The sequence below is a fragment of the Pan paniscus genome, chromosome 3 (assembly GCF_029289425.2).
Source record: "Pan paniscus chromosome 3, NHGRI_mPanPan1-v2.0_pri, whole genome shotgun sequence".
NCBI lineage: Eukaryota > Metazoa > Chordata > Mammalia > Primates > Hominidae > Pan > Pan paniscus.
The window spans coordinates 40,205,041-40,226,057 of NC_073252.2; the positions used below are offsets into that span (position 1 = coordinate 40,205,041).

A 21,017-nucleotide genomic window follows, 5' to 3' on the forward strand; every position below is an offset into this window, starting at 1 on the left:
GAGTGTACCATGTCCTTTCTTCTAGGACTTTGATACGTAGGAGAAGAACAACGTTTTTTTTTTCAGGAAGATTAATTTTAGTAGCTGTATAATATTCTATAGTGCCAATATACCAACAATAATAGCAATTACTTAATGTGCATGTCAGGTGCTTTATAGACATCATTTTATTCAGTAATTAGCACCTCCAGAGATTCGTATTTTACAGATGAGGAAAGTGACTTCAGGGAAGGCTGAAAACTTATTTGCCTGAGGTTACAGAGCTGACAAGCAGCAAGGTCAGTCTTCAGAATCTGTATTCTTCCCACTAAACCCAGTGGTTCCAAAGCCCAGCTAATCATGAAAGAGAAAAATCTGGCTGGCACTGTGGCTCACGCCTGTAATCCCAACACTTTGGGAGGCTGAGGCAGGCAGATCTTTTGAGCTTTTGACCAGCCTAGCCAACCTGGGAAAACCACATCTCTACTACAAATACAAAACTTAGCCGGGTGTGGTGGCGCGCACCTGTACTCTCAGCCACTTGGGAGGCTGAAACACAAGAATCATTTGAACCTGGGAGGCAGAGGTTGCAGTGAGCTGAGATCGAGCCACTGAACTCCAGACTGGGTGAGGGAGTGAGACTCTGTCCAAAAAAAAAAAAAAAAAAAAAAAAAAGAGAGAGAGGGAGAGAAATCTATTTCCACTCCCAGAGATCTTAACTTAGTAGCTCAAGAGTAAGACCCATAAATCTCTATTTTTATAAAAGTTCCTCAGGAGATTCTGATGATAAGCTGGATTTGGGAAAGAAAGCACAGTTTACCTCATCTTAATATACTGATGTTTCCTTTTTATTGGATATTTAGATCATCTGTACCTTTTGTCCTTATAAATAAGACCGAAATAAAGATGGTTATATATAAAGCCTTGCCCATATTTAATACTGTTCACATAATACAAATCTCAAAAGAATGAATAGTGAATCAAAAACAGAAATATTTTTGGCTGGGCGTGGTGGCTCATGCCTGAGGATCACCTGAGGTCAAGAGTTTTAGATCAGCCTGGCCAACATGGTGAAACCCTGTCTCTACTAAAAAAAAAAATTAGCCAGGTGTGGTGGCACACATCTGTAATCCCAGCTACTTGGGAGGCTGAGGCACGAGAATCACTTGAGTCTGGGAGGCGGAGGTTGCAGTGAGCTGAGATCGCGCCACTGCACTCCAGCCTGGGCTACGGAGCAAGACTCCATCTTAATAAATAAATAAATTAAAAAAATAAATAAATAGTCATCGGCAAAGCCTGAGTCCTGTCCTCTCACTCCTCCCTGGACAGAATGAGCTTCACCATTCGTTCCACCTTCTCCACCGACTACTGGTCCCTGAGCTCTGTCCAGGTGCCCAGCTACGGCGCTCGGCCAGTCAGCAGCTGGGCCAGCATCTATGCAGGTGCCGGGGGCTCTGGTTCCTGGATCTCCGTGTCCCGTTCCACCAGCTTCCGGCTCGGCATTGGGTTCCGGGGCCTGGCCGCTGGGATGGCTGGGGATCTGGCAGGAATGGGAGGCATCCAGAACTATAAGGAGGCCATGCAAAGCCTGAACGACCGCCTGGCCTCCTACCTGGACAGAGTGAGGAGCTTGGAGACCGAGAACTGGAAGCTGGAGAGCAAAATCCGGGAGCATCTGGAGAAGAAGGGACTCCAGGTCAGAGTCTGGAGCCATTACTTCAAGACCATCGAGGACCTGAGGGCTCAGATCTTTGCAAATACTGTGGACAATGCCTTCATCTTTCTGTAGATCAACAATGCCCGTCTTGCTGCTAATGACTTTGGAGTCAAGTATGAGACAGAGCTGGCCCTGTGCCAGTCTGTAAAGAACTACATCCATGGGCTCTGCAAGGTCACTGATGACACCAATGTCACTTGGCTGCAGCTGGAGACAGAGATCGAGGCTCTCAAGGAGGAGCTGGTCTTCATGAAGAAGAACCACGAAGATTAAGTAAAAGGTCTACAAGCTCAGATTGCCAGCTCTGGGTTGACCGTGGAGGTAGATGCCCCCAAATCTCAGGACCTTGCCAGGATCATAGCAGACATCCAGGCCCAATATGACGAGCTGGCTTGGAAGAACTGAGAGGACCTAGACAAGTACTGGTCTCAGCAGATTGAGGAGAGACCACAGTGGTCACCACGCAGACCGCCAAGGTTGGAGCTGCTGAGATGCCGCTCACGGAGCTGAGACATACAGTCCAGTCCTTGGAGATCGACCTGGACTCCATGAGAAATCTGAAGGCCAGCTTGGAGAACAGCCTGAGGGAGGTGGAGGCCCGGTACACCCTGCAGATGGAGCAGCTCAACGGGATCCTGCTGCACCTGGAGTCAGAGCTGGCACAGACCCGGGCAGAGGGACAGTGCCAGGCCCAGGAGTAGGAGGCCCTGCTGAATATCAAGGTCAAGCTAGAGGCTGAGATTGCCACCTACCTGCCTGCTGGAAGACGGCAAGGACTTCAATCTTGGTGATGCCCTGGACAACTCCATGCAAACCATCCAAAAGACCACCACCCGCAGGATAGTGGATGGCAAAGTGGTGTCTGAGACCAACGACACCAAAGTTCTGAGACGTTAAGCCAGAAGAAGCAGGGTACCCTTTGGGGAGCAGGAGGCCAATAATAAGTTCAGAGATAAAATAAATAAATATTTTTAAGATTTTTGGTTTTTTTGAGATGGAATCTTGCTCTGTCACCCAAGCTGAAGTGCAGTGGGGCGATCTCAGCTCACTGCAACCTCCACCTCCCGGGTTCAAGCAATTCTCCTACCTCACATTCTGGAGCAGCTGGGACTACAGGCACACTCCACCACGCCCAGCAAATTTTTGTATTTTTTTTTTTTTTGAGACAGAGTCTTGCTCTGTCGCCCAGGCTGGAGTGCAGTGGTGCGATCTCAGCTCACTGCAAGCTCCGCCTCCCGGGTTCAGGCCATTCTCCTGCCTCAGCCTCCCGAGTAGCTGGGACTACAGGCGCCTGCAACCACACCCGGCTAATTTTTTGTATTTTTAGTAGAGAAGGGGTTTCACTGTGTTAGCCAGGACGGTCTCGATCTCCTGACCTCGTGATCCACCCGCCTCGACCTCCCAAAGTGCTGGGATTACAGGCATGAGCCACTGCGCCCAGCCAAATTTTTGTATTTTTAATAGAGATGGGGGTTTCACCATATTGGCCAGCCTGGTCTGGAACTCACCACCTCGGCCTCCCAAAGTGTTGGGATTACAGGCATGAGCTACGGTGCCCAGCCGATTTTTGATATGTTTTATTCAAACATTCATTCATTCGGCTACTTAAATATTCATTTAAAAATTCTGCATGCTTTCCCTGACTGGCCAACATGGCGAAACCCCATCTCTGCTAAAAATACAAAAATTGCCAGGCAAGGTGGCTCATGCCTGCAATCCCAGCACTTTGGGAGGCTGAGGAGGGCAGATCACCTGAGGTCAAGAGTTCGAGACCAGCCTGGTTAATGTGATGAAACCTTGTCTCTACTAAAAATACAAAAATTAGCTCGTCATGGTGGTGGGCTCCTGTAGTCCCAGCTACTCAGGAGGCTGAGGCAGGAGAATCGCTTGAACTCGTGAGGCGGAAGTTGCAGTGAGCAGAGATTGTGCCACTGCACTCCAGCCTGGGAGACACAGCCAGACTCTGTCTCAAACAAAACAAAACAAAACAAAACAAAACAAAACAAAACAAAGCAAAACAAAACATCACAAAAATTAGCAGGGCGTGGTGGCACGTGCCTGTAATTCCAGCTACTTGGGAGGCTGAGGCATTAGAATCACTTGAGTTAGAGGTTACAGTGAGCCAGGATTGCACCATTGCACTCCAGCCTGGGCAAAAGAGTAAAACTCCATCTCAGAAAAAAAAAATATTCTGCATTCTTTCTACAAATATTTATTAGACGTTTATCATGTGCCAAGCCCTACGCCAGAGTTTTGAAATACAACAGTGAGGCCAGATGCGGTGGCTCATGCCTGTAATCCCAGCACTTTGGGAGGCTGAGGCAGGAGGATCACCTGAGGTCAGGAGTTCAAGACCAGCCTGGCCAACATGGTGAAACCCAATCTCTACTAAAAACAAAAAAATTAGCCAGGCATGGTGGTACAGGCCTGTAATCCCAGTTACTTGGGAGCCTGAGGCAGAAGAATCGCTTGAACCCGGGAGGCAGAGGTTGCAGTGAGCCGGGATCGCGCCATTGCACTCCAGCCTGGGTGACAAGAGTGAAACTCCATCTCAAAAAAAAAAAAAAAAAAAAAGAAAGAAAAAATCTGCATTGTTTCTACAAACATTTATTAGAAATTTATCATGTGCCATGCACTGTGCCAGAGTTTTAAAATAGTGAGGCCGGGTGTGGTGGCTCATGCTTGTAATCTCAGCACTTTAGGAGGCCAAGGCAGGAGAATCACTTAAGCCCAGGAGTTTGAGACCAGCCTGGGCAAAGTGGTAAAACCCTGGCTCTACTAAAAATACAAAAATTAGCAGGTCATGGTGGCGTGCACCTATGGTCCCTTGGGAGGCTACTTGGGAGGCTGAGGTGAGAGGATCTCTTGAACCTGGGAGTGGGAGGTTACAGTGAGCTGAGATCATGCCACTGCACTCCAGCCCGGGTAACACAGTGAGACTCTGTCTCAAAATAATAATAATAATGTAAATAAAATATTTAATTTATAATTGCAATTGGTCTATGAAGGAAAAGTAAGGGGGAATATAACTTCTGATTTATATATGATTAGTGAAGGTAATATTAAGGAAATGACATTTACACTGAAGCTTGATGAATGACTAGATGTTGGCTATGCAAAGAGGGAAGAAACAACATTCCCCAGGCAGAGGAAGTGGCATATGTAAAGGCCCAAACATGATGTGAGGGAACTTGGCAAGTTATCTAAAATAGATTTACATTATAAGATATGTATGTTATATGGCCATGTATATACTGAGGTAAAACAAAAATGAATGTGGAGGAATTAATTAAGTTTATTATAGTGGTTTGTGAAGAAGATGAAGTAGGAAGGAGATGACTGACAGCTTGAAGTAGAGAGGTGTCAGTAGAGATAATGAGAAGTGGATAGATTTATTTAGAAAGTAGGGCTGGGCGCAGTGGCTCACACCTGTAATACCTGCACTTCAGGAGGCCAAAGTGAGTGGATCACTTAAGATCAGGAGTTTGAGACCAGCCTCAGCAACATGGTGAAACCCCGTCTCTACTAAAAATACAAAAATTAGCCGGCCGTGATGGCGCCTGCCTGTACCAGCTGCTGAGGTGGGAGGATCGCCTGAGCCCAGGAGGTGGAGGTTGCAGTGAGCCAAGATTGCAACACTGCACTCTAGCCTGGGCGACAGAGCGAGACTCCATCTCACACAAAGAAAACAAAAAAAAAAAAAAAAAAAAAAAAGGAAAAAATGGATCTAGGGCCAGGTGAGGTGGCTCATCCCTGTAATCTCGACATTTTGGGAGGCTGAGGTGAGAGGAATAGGTTGAGCTCAGAGTTCAAGCCAGCCTGGACAATGTAGTGAGACCATGTCTCTACCAGAAAAAAAAAATGCCAGGCTCGATGGCACGTGCCGGTGGTCCCAACTACCGGGAGGCTGAGGTGGGAGGATCCCTTGAGCCCAGGACACTGCAGTGAGCAGTGTTTGTACCACTGCACTCCAGCCTAGGTGAGAGTGAGACCCTGTCTCAATAATAATAATAATAATGATAATGATAATGATAATAATAATGGGCCGGGTGTGGTGGCTCACGCCTGTAATCCCAGCACTTTGTGAGGTCGAGAAGGGTGTATCTCCTGAGGTCAGGAGTTTGAGACCAGCCTGGCCAACATGGTGAAACCCCGTCTCTACTAAAAATACAAAAATTAGCTGGGCGTGGTTGTGGGCACCTGTATTTATTTGATAAATAATATCAAATGAAATGAACAAGGATGATTACTGCAGTAGTGTTTGTGGAAAAACTGACTATACCCCAGGACAGCAAAAGATAAATGCATGGGCCAGTGCAGTGGCTCACACCTATAATCCCAACACTTTGGGAGGCCAAGGTTGGTGGATCACTTGAGGTCAGGAATTTGAGACCAGCCCGGCCAACATAGTGAAATCCCATCTCTACTAAAAATTCAAAAAAAATTAGCCAGGTGTGGTGGCACATGCCTGTAATTCCAGCTTCTCTGGAGGCTGAGGCAGAAGAATTACTTGAACCTGGGAGGCAGAGGTTGCAGTGATTCAAGATCGCACCATTGCATTCCAGCCCGTGTGACAGAGCAAGACTCCATCTCAAAAAACAAAACTAAACATAAATGCACTGTAACTTTGTCATACAAGGGAATATGAAAAGTAGTCAAATGGACTAAAGTTACCTATACAAACATGGAAAAATGTAAAAATTACCTCAAAATGGATTATAGATTTAGATGTGAAATGTAAAACTATAAGCTTTTAGAAGAAAACATAGGAGAAAATCTTCAAGACCTGTGCCTTGTTAAGGAATTCTTAGATGTGACACCAAAAGCACAATCCATAAAAAAACTGATAAATTGGACTTCATCAAAATTAAAAACTTTTGTTGTGATTTACCAATCACATATCTGATAAAGGACTCATATCTAGACTATACGAAGAATTTTCAACTCAACAGTAAATAAACAAAAACAAAACCAATTAGAAAATGAGTAAAACCCAGCCAGGCATGGTGGCTCACACTGGTAATCCCAGCACTTTGGGAGGCCAAGGTAGGAGGATTCCTTGATCCCAGGAGTTTGAGACCAGCCTAGGCAACATTAATGAGACCCTCACCTCTACAAAAAATTTAAAAATTTAGCCAGGTGTAGTGACACACAACTGTAGTCCCAGCTTGGAAGGTTGGGAGGTGGGAGGATCACTTTAGCCCAGGAGGTTGAGGCTGCAGTTAACTGTGATCGTGCCACTGCACTCCAGCCTGGGTAACAGAGCAAGACTTTGTCACAGAAAAATTAAAAAATTGGCCAGGCACAGTGACTCATACCTGTAATCCCTGCATTTTGGGAGGCTGAGGCGGGCAGATCAGTGGAGGTCAGGAGTTCAAGACCAGCCTGTCCAACATGGTGAAAGCCTGTCTCTGCTAAAAATACAAAAATTGCCGGGCATGGTGGTGCTTGCCTGTAATCCCAGCTACTTGGGAGGCTGAGGCAGGAGAATTGCTTGAACCTGAGAGATGGAGGTTGCAGTGAGTTGAGATCGTGCCACTGCACTCTAACCTGGGTGACAGAGTGAGACTCTGTTTCAAAAAAGAAAAAAAGAAAGAAGAAAGGAGGACTCCAGGAGAGAATGAAAGTTGTGTTATGGTTGTCGGAAACTAAAACTAAATGCCCTGTAGAATTATCAATCATGTAAATCCAGAAACAGGCAATCCAGCTCATTTTGAGGAAATTACATAACTGGAATCAGGCCTTATGTATCCCTTTGAGACTGGCTTTTTCAGGCTGCATAATGCCCTAGAAAGCCACCTAAGTTTTTGCATGTATCAGTAGGTTGTTCTTTTTTAATGCTGGGTATTCCATGGTATGGATGTACCACAGTCTATTTAACCATTCACCATTTTTTAAAAAACTATTTATTTATTTTATTTTGAGACGGAGTCTCGCTCTGTCACCCAGGCTGGAGTGCAGTGGCACGATCTCGGCTCACTGCAACTTCCGCCTCCCAGGTTCAAGCGACTCTCCCACCTTAGCCTTCCGAGTAGCTGGGATTACAGGCGTGCGCCACCACACTCAGCTAATTTTTGTATTTTTAGTAGAGACAGGGTTTCACCATGTTGGCCAGGCTGGTCTCAAACTCTTGACCTCAAGTGATCCACCTGCCTTGGCTTCCCAAAGTGCTGGGATTACAGATGTGAACCACCATGCCCAGCTCGGTCTCTGTCTTTACTGTTGAAAGCTTTCCTCAAAGGTCTGATGATCCTTGAATATTTGGTCAGATTTTTAACTGAACCACTGCATAGCTGACTGGAAGCTCTGTGTGAGTGGGCAGGTCTTGTCAACTTGTGAGCTTATTTTTAGATTCCCTAGGTAGTCAGCCAGCTTTTGTGTGCAGGTATGTGTGTGGTACCCCAAATGACAGTATGTGTAGGTATTTTCTCTGTAGCAATTTACTTTATCTGGAGAAAAACTAATTTTCTGCTTGGCTATTGGCTTTGTAGCACTGGACTGAGGAATCTCACAGTTCAATATGTAGACCTTTTTTTGTTAAAAAAAAAAAAGCAAGTACTAAACTAATCTTCTGCCTGGCTATTGGCTCTGTAGCACTGGACTGAGGAATTTCACAGTTCAATATGTAGACTTTTTTCCTTTTTTTTTTTTCTGAGATGGAGTCTTGTCTGTCGCCCAGGCTGGAGTGCAGTGGCACCATCTTGGCTCACTGCAACCTCCGCCTCCTGGGTTCAAGCGATTCTCCTGCCTCAGCCTCCTGAGTAGCTGGGATTACAGGTGCACACCACCATGCCTGTCTAATAAAAATTAGACATTTTTAGTAGAGACGAGGTTTTACCATGTTGGTCAGGCTTGTGTTGAACTCCTGACCTTGTGATCCGCCCACCTTGGCCTCTGTGCCTGGATGCCCTTTTTTTGTTAAAAAAAAAAAAAAAGAAAAAGAAAACAAAGCAAGTACTCTGGAAACTCTGTAGACTTTTTTTTTTTTTTGAGATGGAGTCTCACTCTGTTGCCCAGGCTGCAGTACAGTGGCATGATCTCAGCTGACTGCAACCTCTTGCCTCCTGGGTTCAAGCAATTCTCCTGTCTTAGCCTCCTGAGTAGCTGAGATTACAGGCACTGGCCACCATGCCTGCTAAATTTTTTGTATTTTTAGTAGAGACAAGGTTTTACTATGTTGCCCTGGCTGGTCTCGAGCTCCTGACCTCAAGTGATCTGCCTGCCTTGGCCTCCCAAACTGCTGGGATTACAGCCGTGAGCCACCATACCCGGCCTGTAGACTTTCACGGAATTCTCACCCGATCTCTCTTCCTTCCTGCTGCTCCCTAAGCTTCTCAGATTGTTTCTCCCCAGAAAAAGTACTTGTGGGAGTGGGGAAGGGGTGGCTGCCTGACTGATGGGAGTGAGGGAGGGCTTCTAGGGCTGCTTTTCAGTCTTCAGACACCCCTCACTGTCTTCAGTGTCCTGTTCCTATTACTGCCTTCCAAAGTACCAGGCTTCAGTCCTTGAGTTGTCTTGCTTTTTGTGGGTCTTCTCCAACAAAGCTTGGCCTTCCTCTGCTCTGCTAATTTAGTCACCATTCCTCCATCTGCTTTTTGTTTACATGTGCTGTGAGTTTGGGGGATAAATGTTTCCTAGTTTTATTGAAGATAGCGTTTGTGTTTCTGTTTCTTGTTCTGATTTTGTATTGGGGAAATTAAAAAAAAAAAGTCTAGAAAGGTCAATGCTCAGCCATCTAAATCCTGGAAGCTGTGGAGGTGACTTCTAGCAATTGCCTCCATCATTCCTGTCCAAACATATTTCAAAAAAAATACAAAGAGTGTTCTGAAAGCAGTTCTGTCTGCCCATACTCTTTGCTCAGTGGCAGTGCCAAGTAGTGCTGTGCCTAACCATATTGGAGCCTGAGGCAAAAGAAAAAATTAGTAGCACCGATCTAATTTTTATTTAACATTTCAATATTTTGTTCATTATGGGGTTTTGCTGCACCTATTTTGACTTTTAAAAATATTGCACTGGCCAGGCGTGGTGGCTCACGCCTGTAATCCCAGCACTTTGGGAGGCCAAGGCGGGCAGATCACCTGAGGTTGGGAGTTCGAGACCAGCCTGACCAACATGGAGAAACCCCATCTCTACTAAAAATACAAAAAGTAGCCGGGTGTGGGGGCACATGCATGTAATCCCAGCTACTTGGGAGGCTGAGGCAGGATAATTGCTTGAACCTGGGAGGCGGAGGTTGCGGTGAGCTGAAATCATGCCATTGCACTCCAGCCTGGGCAACAACAGCAAAATTCTGTCTCAAAAAAAAAAAAAAAAAAAAAAAAGTATTAAAATACTATTTTAAGGCTGGGCATGGTGGCAAATGGCTGTAACCCCAGCACTTTGGGAGGCCGAGGTGAGTGGATCACCTGAGGTCAGGAGTTGAAGACCAGCCTGGCCAACGTGGTGAAACCCTGCCTTCATTAAAAGTACAAAAATGTGGGAGGCTGAGGTGGGCGGATCACGAGGTCAGGAGATCAAGACCATCTTAGCTAACATGGTGAAACCCCGTTTCTACTAAAAATACAAAAAATTAGCCAGGCGTGGTGGCGGGCACCTGTAGTCCCAGCTACTCGGGAGGCTGAGGCAGGAGAATGGTGTGAACCTGGGAGGCAGAGCTTGCAGTGAGCCAAGATCGTGCCACTGCACTCCATCCTGGGCGACAGAGCGAGACTCTGTCTCAAAAAAAAAAAAAAAAAGTACAGAAATGAGTTGGGCGTGGTGGCATGGGCCTGTAATCCCAGATACTTGGGAGGCTGAGGCAGGAGAATCGCTTGAACCCAGGAGACGGAGGTTACAGTGAGCCAAGATTGTGCCATTGCACTCCAGCCTGGGCGACAAGAGCAAAATTCTGTTGGAAAAAAAATTATTTTATTACTTGTATTATTTACTATTATTATTTATCACTTAATTACTGAGTGCTTTGGCGCCTTTTACATTTTACAACCCAGTTAGGTGACTTATCTCCTTCATCCTAATCCTGGTCCTGGATGTATCACTTTTTTTTTCTTTTTTTTTTTTTCTGAGACGGAGTTTCACTCTTTTTGCCCAGGTTGGAGTGAAACGGTGAGATCTTGGCTCACTGCAACCTCCACCTCCTGGGTTCAAGTGATTCTCCTGTCTCAGCCTCCTGAATAGCTGGGATTACAGGCACGTGCCCCCAGGCCCAGCTAATTTTTGTATTTTTAGTAGAGACGGGGTTTCACCACGTTGGCCAGGCTGGTCTTGAACTCCTTACCTCGTGATCTGCCTGCCTTGGCCTCCCAAAGTGCTGGGATTACAGGTGTGAGCCACTGCACCTGGCTGGATGTATCACTTTCTTCAGCTAATCATGTCCTACCCTGCAAGCCGCTACAAATGAACATTTCATCTACTTGCTTTTTTTTTTTTTTCTCAGACCCTTTAGGTCAGAAACAGAGTTTAGGATGAAATATGTCATCTAAGTAAATACAACCTGCTTGCCAGGCTGGGCACGGTGGCTCACGCCTGTAATCCCAGCACTTTGGGAGGCCGAGGCGGGCGGATTACGAGGTCAAGAGATTGAGACCATCCTGGCCAACATGGTGAAACCCCGTCTCTATTAAAAATATAAAAATTAGCTGGGCATGGTGGCAGGCGCCTGTAGTCCCAGCTACTCGGGAGGCTGAGGCAGGAGAATCGCTTGAACCCGGGAGGCAGAGGTTGCAGTGAGCCGAGATCACGCCACTGCACTCCAGCCTAGGCGACAGAGCGAGACGCCATCTCAAAAAAGAAAAAAGAAAAAAAAGAAAAAAAAAATATATATATAAAACCTGCTTGCCATGCAAACTTTCACCTTCAAGACATATCCCACAGTCATGCTTTCAATCAATTTATCTTCCTGGCCAGGCGCGGTAGCTCATGGGCTGTAATCTCAGCGCTTTGGGAGGCGGAGGTGGGAGGATCACCTGTGGCCAGGAATTGGAGACCAGCCTGGGCAACATGGTAAAACCCTGTCTATCAAAAATACAACAAAATTAGCCAGGTATGATCCCAGCTACTAGGGAGGAAGAGGTGGACTCTGTCTCAAAAAAAATAAAGATAAAAAAATAAATTAATTAAATTAAGTAAAAATTTAAAAACACATATTAAGACTGTCAAGCAAAAAAGAAAAAGAAAAAGCAAACAAAAACAAAACAAAACAAAACAAAAAACCCAAAACCACATATTTATTATGTCCCAGTTCTGGCATGTCAGGAGTCCGGCCTGGGTTAGCCAGGTCTTCTGCTCAGGGTCTCTCTAGGCCAAAATCAAAGTGTTGGCCATAAATCTCATCTGAGACTGGAGGGCCTCTTTCAGGCTCACTGTGGTTGTTGGGTTGTAGGTAGAATTCAGCTCCTTGTGGTTGTATTATTGACGTTCCCATTTTCTTTTTTTTGAGACGGAATCTTGCTCTATCGCCCAGGCTGGAGTAGAGTGGTGCGATCTCGGCTCACTGCAAGCTCTGTCTCCCGTGTTCACGCCCTTCTCCTGCCTCAGCCTCCCTAGTAGCTGGGACTATAGGCACCCGCCACCACGCCTGGCTAATTTTTTGTATTTTTAGTAGAGAGGCGGTTTCACCATGTTAGCCAGGATGGTCTCGCTCTCCTGACCTCATGTTCCGCTCCCTCGGCCTCCCAAAGTGCTGGGATTACAGGCGTGAGCCACCGCACCCGGTCCCCATTTTCTTGCTAGCTGTTGACTGAGGACTGCTCTCAGCTCCTCCAGTTGCCTCAGGTCCTTGCACACAGCACCTCCATAAGCCCATTCACAACATGCCGGTTCACTTCGACTTCAAGGCCAGTAGGAAAGTGTCTCTCTGTTGCTTTGCATTCTTTTATTTATTTATTTATTTATTATTATTTTTTGAGACGGAGTCTCCCTCTGTCCCCCAGGCTGTAGTGCAGTGGCGCCATCTCAGCTCACTGCAAGCTCTGTCTCCCGGGTTCGCGCCATTCTCCTGCCTCAGTCTCCAGAGCAGCTGGGACTACAGGGCCCGCCATGCCTGGCTAATTTTTTTTTTTTTTTTGTATTTTTAGTAGAGACAGGGTTTCACCATGTTAGCCAGGATGGTCTTGATCTCCTGACCTTGTGATCCGCCCGCTTCGGCCTCCCAAAGTGCTGGGATTACAGGCATGAGCCACCGCGCCCGGCCCGCTTTACATTCTTTTAAAGGGCTTACAGGGCCAGGCGCGGTGGCTCACACCTGTAATCCTAGCACTTTGGGATGCCAGGGCGGGTGGATCACCTGAGGCCAGGAGTTCAAGGCCAGACTCGGCATCATGGCAAAAACCCATCTCTACAAAAGAAATACAAAAATTAGCTGGGCGTGGTGGTGCCTGCTACAGTCCCAGCTCCTCAGGAGGCTGAGGTGGGAAGATGGCTTGAGCCCAGGAAGTGGAGGTTGCAGTAAGCTGAGACTGCACCATTGCACTCTAGCCTGGGTGACAGAACCAGACCCTGTCACAAACAAACAAACAAACAAACAAACAATAAGGGCTTACAGAATTAGGGCAGGCCAACCAAAAAAATCTACTATTTGATTAACTCAAAGTCAACTATGGATCAGTGATCTATCTAATTAAGGGAATGATACAGAGAACAGGAATCTCTGTCCCATCTTAGAATTCTGCTTACCAAACCTTTTCTCTTCCCTTTGTTGAAAGTCCATTAGATACCCTGCAGGACTTATGGCATGTGATGGCATTGGGGTACAGGGGAGAAAATCATGTGATTATGTTATCTTAAAATTTTTTTTTTTGAGACAAGGTCTTGCTCTGTTGCTCAGGCTGCAGTGCAGTGGCATGATCATGGCTCAGTGCAGCCTAGACCTCCCAGGCTCAAGTGATCCTCCCACCTGAGCCTGCAGAGTAGCTGAGACTACAGATGTGTACACCACTCCCAGGTAAATTTTGCATATTTTGTAGAGAAGGAGCTTGGAAAAAAGTGATTTTGAAACTGATAAGGATAATTGAGGGTTAATTAGGTAAACATTTTGCAATGTTTGACTCACAGATGAATAGCATATTGTATTAGTCACATATATATGTGTATATGTATGTGTGTGTATATATACACATATGTATATATACGTATATACACAAATGTATATATACGTATATACACAAATGTATATATACGTATATACACAAATGTATATATACGTATATACAAATGTACATACACGTGTATATACACAAATGTACATACACGTGTATATACACACAAATGTACATACACGTGTATATACACACAAATGTACATACACGTGTATATATACATATGTGTATATATACACGTGTATATATACAAATGTGTATACACGTGTATATATATACATATGTGTGTATACACGTGTATATATACACATGTGTATACACATATGCATATATACACGTGTATACACATGTGTATATACACGTGTATATATACACATGTGTATACACAAATGTATATATACACGTGTATATACACATGTGTGTGTATATACACGTGTATATACACATGTGTGTGTATATACACGTGTATATACACATGTGTGTATATATACTTTTTTTTTTTGAGACACAGTCTCGCTCTGTCGCCCAGGCTGGAGTGTCAGTGGCACAATCTCGGCTCACCCCAACCTCCGCCTCCCAGGTTCAAGCAATTCTCCTGTCTCAGCCTCCTGAGTAGCTGGGATTACAGACATGTGCCACCAGGCCAGGCTAATTTTTGTATTTTAATAGAGATGGGATTTCACCATGTTGGCCAGGCTGGTCTGGAACTCCTGACCTCATGATCTGCCCGCTTTGGCCTCCCAAAGTGCTGGGATTACAGGCGTGAGCCACCACACGCGGCCAAAAGGAGTAAATTTTAATACAAAATAGACATGGGAGGGCTCACTATGTTGCCCAGGCTGGTCTCATACTCCTGGGCTCAAGTGATGCTCCCACCTCAGCCTCCCAAAGTGCTGGGATTACAGGTTTGAGCCACCAAGCCCTGCCAAGATTGGCATTTGAATCAGTGGACTCACCTTCATCTGATGTGGGCAGGCACCATCCAATCAGCTGAGGGCCCGGATATAACAAAAAGGCAGAGGGAAGGCAAACTGCTGCACTCTTTCTTTTTGCTGGAGCCAGGCACCCATCTTATCCTGCCCTTGGACATCACAACTCCAGGTTCTCTGGCCTTTGGACTCCTACAAGAGGCCTTCCTAGGTTCTCAAGCCTTTGGCCTTGGATTGGTTTAGCTCTCCTGGTTATGACTTTTGAACTTGGACTGAGTCACGCTGTCAGCTTTCTTGGTTCTTTAGCATGCAGAAGGCCTAATGTGGGACTTCTCAGCCTCCATAACTGTGTGAAACATTTCTCCTAATAAATGCCCTCTCATCTCTCTCCCTCCATCCTGTTGGTTCCATTTCTCTGGAAAACACTGACTAATACAAAGAGAGAGCTCAAGAGTGTGAAATATTTTTTTGAGAGGTCAAGCAAAAAATTGTTTGCTGATTATAGTGACATGGAGATTGGTAGTGATCTTAGTAAGAGGAGTTTCAGGGGAGTAGTAAAGATGGAAGTCAGGGTGCAATGAGTTCAAGAGTGAATATTAGAAAAGGATAAACTTTGTGTTGGATTGAAATAAATGGTGACAGAATGAACTTGTGGTTTTTGATAATATATATTTTATACACATAGAAACAATTATGAATATGTGTGTATTTGTGCATTAACATACATACAACTTCTGGCTGGGCGTGGTGGCTCATGCCTGTAATCCCAGCACTTTGGGAGGCCGAGGCAGGCGGATCACCTGAGATTGGGAGTTGGAGACCAGCCTGACCAACATGGTGTACTAAAAATACAAAAATTAGCCGGGTGTAGTGGTGCATGCCTGTAGTCCCAGTCACTTGGGAGGCTGAGGTAGGAGATTTGCTTGAACCCAGGCGGCGGATGCTACAGTAAGCCGAGATGGCACCACTGTACTTCAGCCTGGGTGATAGAAGGAGACTCTGTCTCAAAAAAAAAACGAAAAACATGGAGACCAGCCTGGCCAACGTGGTGCAACCCTGTCTCTACTAAAAATACAAAAAATTAGCCGGGTGTGGTGGTGGGTGCCTGTAACCCCAGGTACTTGGGAGGCTGAGGCAGGAGAATAGCTTGAACCTGGGAGGCGGAGGTTGCAGCATGCTGAGATGGCGCCATTGCACTCTAGCCTGGGCAGCAAGAGGGAAACTCTGTCTCAAAAACAAACAAAAAAACAAAAACAAACACACATACATACAAATTCTTAGCTCTATTCACAAGAGGGCCTGGGGGCTGGGCTCAGTGGCTCACGCCTGTAATCCCAGCACTTTGGGAGGCTCAAGTGGGAGGATTGCTTGAGCCCAGGAGTTCAAGGCCAGCCTGGTCAACATGGCAAACCCTGTCTCTACAAAAAAAAAAAAAAAAAAAAAAGACAAAAATTAGCCAGGGGTGGTGGTGCGCATTTGCAGTCCCAGCTACTTGAGAGGTTGAGGTAGGAGGATTGCTTGAGTCTGGGAGGTCAAGGCTGCAATGAGCTGTGATCATGCCACTGTACTCCAGCCTGGGTGACAGAGTGAGACCCTGTCTCAACAAAGTAAAATAAAATAAAAAAGAGGGCCTAGGAGCAGTGATACCCCAGTAGCAATGAGTACAACTAGTGCTCAGATCTTGGTCCCTCAATAGTATTCTTTGATGAAAAGAACCTCCTCTGAGCTCTTTGGAGAAGTGCTTGTTTCCAGGGTTGGGGGAGGATGAGCCTGGAACATCTTGTAGTACCAGAAAATAAAGAACTGCTTTAAAAAAGAAGTGGAGGCTGGGCATGGTGGCTCACGCCTGTAATGCTAGCACTTTAGGAAGCTGAGTCAGGTGGATTGCTTGCGTGCAGGAGTTTGAGACCAACCTGGGCAATGTGGGGAGACTCTGTCTCTACAAAAATTAAAAAATTAACTGGGAGTGGTGGCAGGTGCCTATAGTCCCAACTACTCAGAGGCTGAGGTGAGATGATTGCTTGAACCTGGGAGGTTAAGGCTGCAGTGAGCTATGATTGCACCACTGCACTCCAGCCTGAGTGACAGAGCTAGACCTTCTCTCAACAAAATAAATTAAATAAATAAATAAAAATAAAAAAGGAAGGGGCATGTCAAAAGGACTCAAACTAACCTGAAGGAGCTCCCAATGACCAAACCTGGAAATATTTGAGAAACAATATAAATAATGACAGTATTGGATTATAACCCATGGAATAAAATAACTATCCAGGAGTCCATGCTGACATAAATATAATTAAATGAATAAATGAGTGAGCAGGAACAATTATTTTTTTATTAATTTTTTTCTTTCAGTTTTTGTTTGTTTGTTTGTTTGTTTTGTTTTGAGACGGAGTCTTGCTCTGTTGCCCAGTCTGGAGTGCAGTGGCGCAATCTCGGCTCACTGCAAACTCCGCCCCCTGGGTTCACACCATTCTCCTGCCTCAGCCTCCCGAGTAGCTGGGAATATAGGCGCCCGCCACTACACCCGGCTAATTTTTTGTATATTTAGTAGAGACGGGATTTCACTGTGTTAGCCAGGATGGTCTCAATCTCCTGACCTCGTGATCCACCCGCCTCGGCCTCCCGAAGTGCTGGGATTACAGGCATGAGCCACCGTGCCCGGCAGGAACAATTATTTTTTACAGAAAACTTCCAATTAATAAATGTAGAATGAATGTGGGAAATATACAATCTCCGATATATAAACACAACAGTAATTGTTGCAGGCAAGACCCACTGATGAATGGTAAAATCAGTGGTCGAGTCCAGGTGCAGTGGCTCAGGCCTGTAATCCCAGGACTTTGGGAAGCTGAGACGGTAGGATCACTTGAGGCCAGGAGTTCAAGTCCACCCTTGGCAACCCAGAGAGACCCTGTCTCTACAAAAAAAATTTTAAAAATTAGCTGAGTGTAGTGGAGTGCACCTTAGTCCCAGCTACTTGGGAGGCTGAGGTGGAGGGATTCCCTGAGCTCAGGCATTTGACTCTGCAGTGAGCTATGATTGTGCCACTGTACTCCAGCCTAGGTGATAGAGAGAGACCCTGTCTCTAAAGAAAAAAAAAAAAAATCAGTGGTTTGAGGAGAAACGGGACATTTGCATATCCTCAAAGTAACTCCTCTAAGATACTTATCAATATACAAAGGAAAAAACAGTAATTTTATTCCTGGTAGACACCAGCTTAACTAAGTGATCAAGATTAATATCAGTAATAAGATGTATTGGCATCATGTATCCTCTGATATAATGCATTGAGAGAACATGACAAAAGTTATAACTTTTGTGTCACTTTTGTCAAAAATCCATGACTTCAATCTAATTATGAAAAAAATGCCAGATAAACCAAATTAAGAGATATTTTGCAAGATGACTACTAATACTCATCCAAGTGTCAAAGTTGGCTGGTGTGGGGGCTTACGTCTGCAATCTCAGAGCTTTGGGAGGTGAGGCTGGAAGATCGCTAGAGTTTAGGAGTTTGAGAACAGCCTGGGCATCGTACGTCATAGTGAGACTTTGTCTCTACAAAAAATTTAAGAACTAGCTGAGTGTGGTGGTCCATGCTCATCTCTCAGTTATTTGGGAGGATGAGGTGGAAGGATTGCTTGACCTGGGGAAATGGAGGTTGCAGTGAGCCGAGTTCACATACTGCACTATAGCCTGGGTGACAGAGCGAGACTCTGTCTTACCAAAAAAAAGTGTCAAAGTTATGAAAGACAAGGAAAGACTGAGGAATTGTCATAGATTGGAGAAGACTAAGGAAACACAACAACTAAATGCAATATGGGATTCTGGATTGGATCATGGAACAGGAAAAGGACATTACCAACATAGTGAAAACTCATCTCTACTAAAAATACGAAAAGTTAGCCAGGCATGGTGGTGCAGGCCTGTAATCCCACTACTCAGGAGGCTAAGGCAAGAGAATCACTTGAACCTGGGAGGTGGAGGCTGCAGTAAGCCAAGATCATGCCACTGCCCTCCAGCCTGGGCAACAGAGCAATACCCACCCTGTCTCTAAATAAATAAATAAATAAATAGATAGAAAAAGGGCAGGGTGCAGTGGCTCACCCCTGTAATCCCAGAACTTTGGGAGGCCAAGGCGAGCAGATCACGAGGTCAGGAGATCCAGACCATCCTGACTAACATGGCGAAACCCTGTCTGTACTAAAAATACAAAAAATTAGCCACGCGTGATGGTGGGTGCCTGTAGTCCCAGCTACTTGGGAGGCTGAGGTAGGAGAATGGCGTGAACTGGGAGGCGGAGCTTGCAGTGAGCCGAGATCACGCCACTGCACTCCAGCCTGGGCGACAGAGCGAGACTCCATCTCAAAAAAAAAAAAAAAAAGGACATTAGGGGGAAAACTGGCAAAATCCAAATAAGGTATATAGTTTATAGTGATTAGTGATTTAGTAATGTTAACTTCATAGTTTTGATCATTGTACTATGCCTGTGCATGTTTTTAACATTAGAGGAAGCTGGGTGAAGGGTATATGTGAATTCTGTACTATTTTTGTAACTTTTTTGTAAGTGTAAAATTATTTCAAAATAAAAAGTTTTTTGTTTTTTTTTTTCAAGGAGAATAAAGGGTATGAGGGTGGGATCTAAAACACAGGGGAGGCTGGGTGAGGTGGCTCACACCTGTAATCCCAGCACTTTGGGAGGCTGAGGTGGGCAGATCACTTGAGATCAGGAGTTTGAGACCAGCCTGGCCAACGTGGTGAAACCCTATCTCTACTAAAACCACAAAAATTAGCTGAGCATGGTGCTGTGTGCCTGTAATCCCAGCTACTCGGGAGGCTGAAGCACGAGAATCACTTGAACCCGGGAGGCGGAGGTTGCAGTGAGCCGAGATCACATCACTGCACTCCAGCCTGGGAGACAAAGCAAGACCCTGTCTCAGTAAAATAAAATAAAATAAAATAAAATAAAATAAAATAAAAATAAATAAATAAAACACAGGGGAAAGAGTAGCCTTAGTTAGGAGGAGCTATACCTCTCCCATGGTACCAAGAAGGCTGGCAGAAGGCATGAGTTGTCCTGTAGATGGGTTTTCTGTCTTGGTGGCTGGAAGCTGATAAAGTTCTTCAATGGGGTTCATGGCTGCATTCTCAATGCCAATTCACAGGACATATCATAGAATGAGGACTGGACAAATGTTTATTGAACTGAACAGGACTGAGTTTGAAACACAACTACATTATGATTATATCATTATTTCTACCTATGTGGCCTTAGGCATGTTACTCATTCTCTCAGTGCCTCCATTTCCTATGAAATGGGAATATAATCCCAGTTGTTGAGGCAGAGATTAATAAGTATTCAGCCAAATCTGTTTCATTTTCTTTCTGGGCACACAGCTAAATCATACTTTCCTGCCTCCAATTCTGTTAGGCTGACCAGCACTTCACTGGCTCTGAACACATGTTTGATGAAAGAGTATAACTATTGACATGCTCCATTACAAACTTTGTTGTGTCACCAGTTCTTCCGTATCTTGATCCAAGATGACATCTTGTCTGGCCATGGAGGTGGTTAAGACTAAATGAAAATTTCCAAGAGATAATTTGTCATAAAGGATATGACTTGTTTTACACAGCACCAGCTGCTAATGACTAACCCTTCTTTAATTATGAGCCATGGAGAACAGTCATGCATTAAAAATTCCTTGACATTCGATAGACCTGGAAGAAAATAATAATTCACGGCCGGGCATGGTGGCTCACGCCTGTAATCCTAGCACTTTGGGAGGCTGAGGCCGGTGGATCACCTGAGGTCAAGAGTTCAAGACCAGCCTGGCCAACATGGTGAAACCCTGTCTCTACTAAGAATACAAAAATAAGCTGGGTGTGGTGGCGGGCACCTGTAATCCCAGCTACTTGGGAGGCTGAGACAGGAGCATCACTTGAACCCAGGAGGTGGACGTTGTAGTGAGCTGAGTTTGTGCCATTGCACTCCAGCCTGGGCAACAAGAGTGAAACTTCATCTAAAAAAAAAAAAAATTAGCTGGGCATGGTGGCATGAACTAATCGGGAGGCTGAGGTGAGAGAATCCTGGAGGGAGTTGGAGTCCTGGAGGTCTAGGCTGCAGTGACCCTGTCTCCAGAAAAAAAAAAAAAAAGGAGAGAGAGAGAAAAGAAAACAGGAAAAATTAGACGGCCAGGCATGGTGGCTCATGCCTGTAATCCCAGCACTTTGGGAGGCCAAGGAGGGCGGATCACAAGGTCAGGAGTTCGAGACCAGCCTGGCCAATATGGTGAAACC

At 45.3% G+C, this 21,017-nt stretch overlaps 1 pseudogene; it reads left to right on the forward strand.

Annotated features, from left to right (window-relative positions):
* Positions 1-249: 249 nt before the first annotated feature.
* LOC129397583 (keratin, type I cytoskeletal 18-like) lies at positions 250-4,694 on the forward strand (annotated as a pseudogene).
* Positions 4,695-21,017: the final 16,323 nt, after the last annotated feature.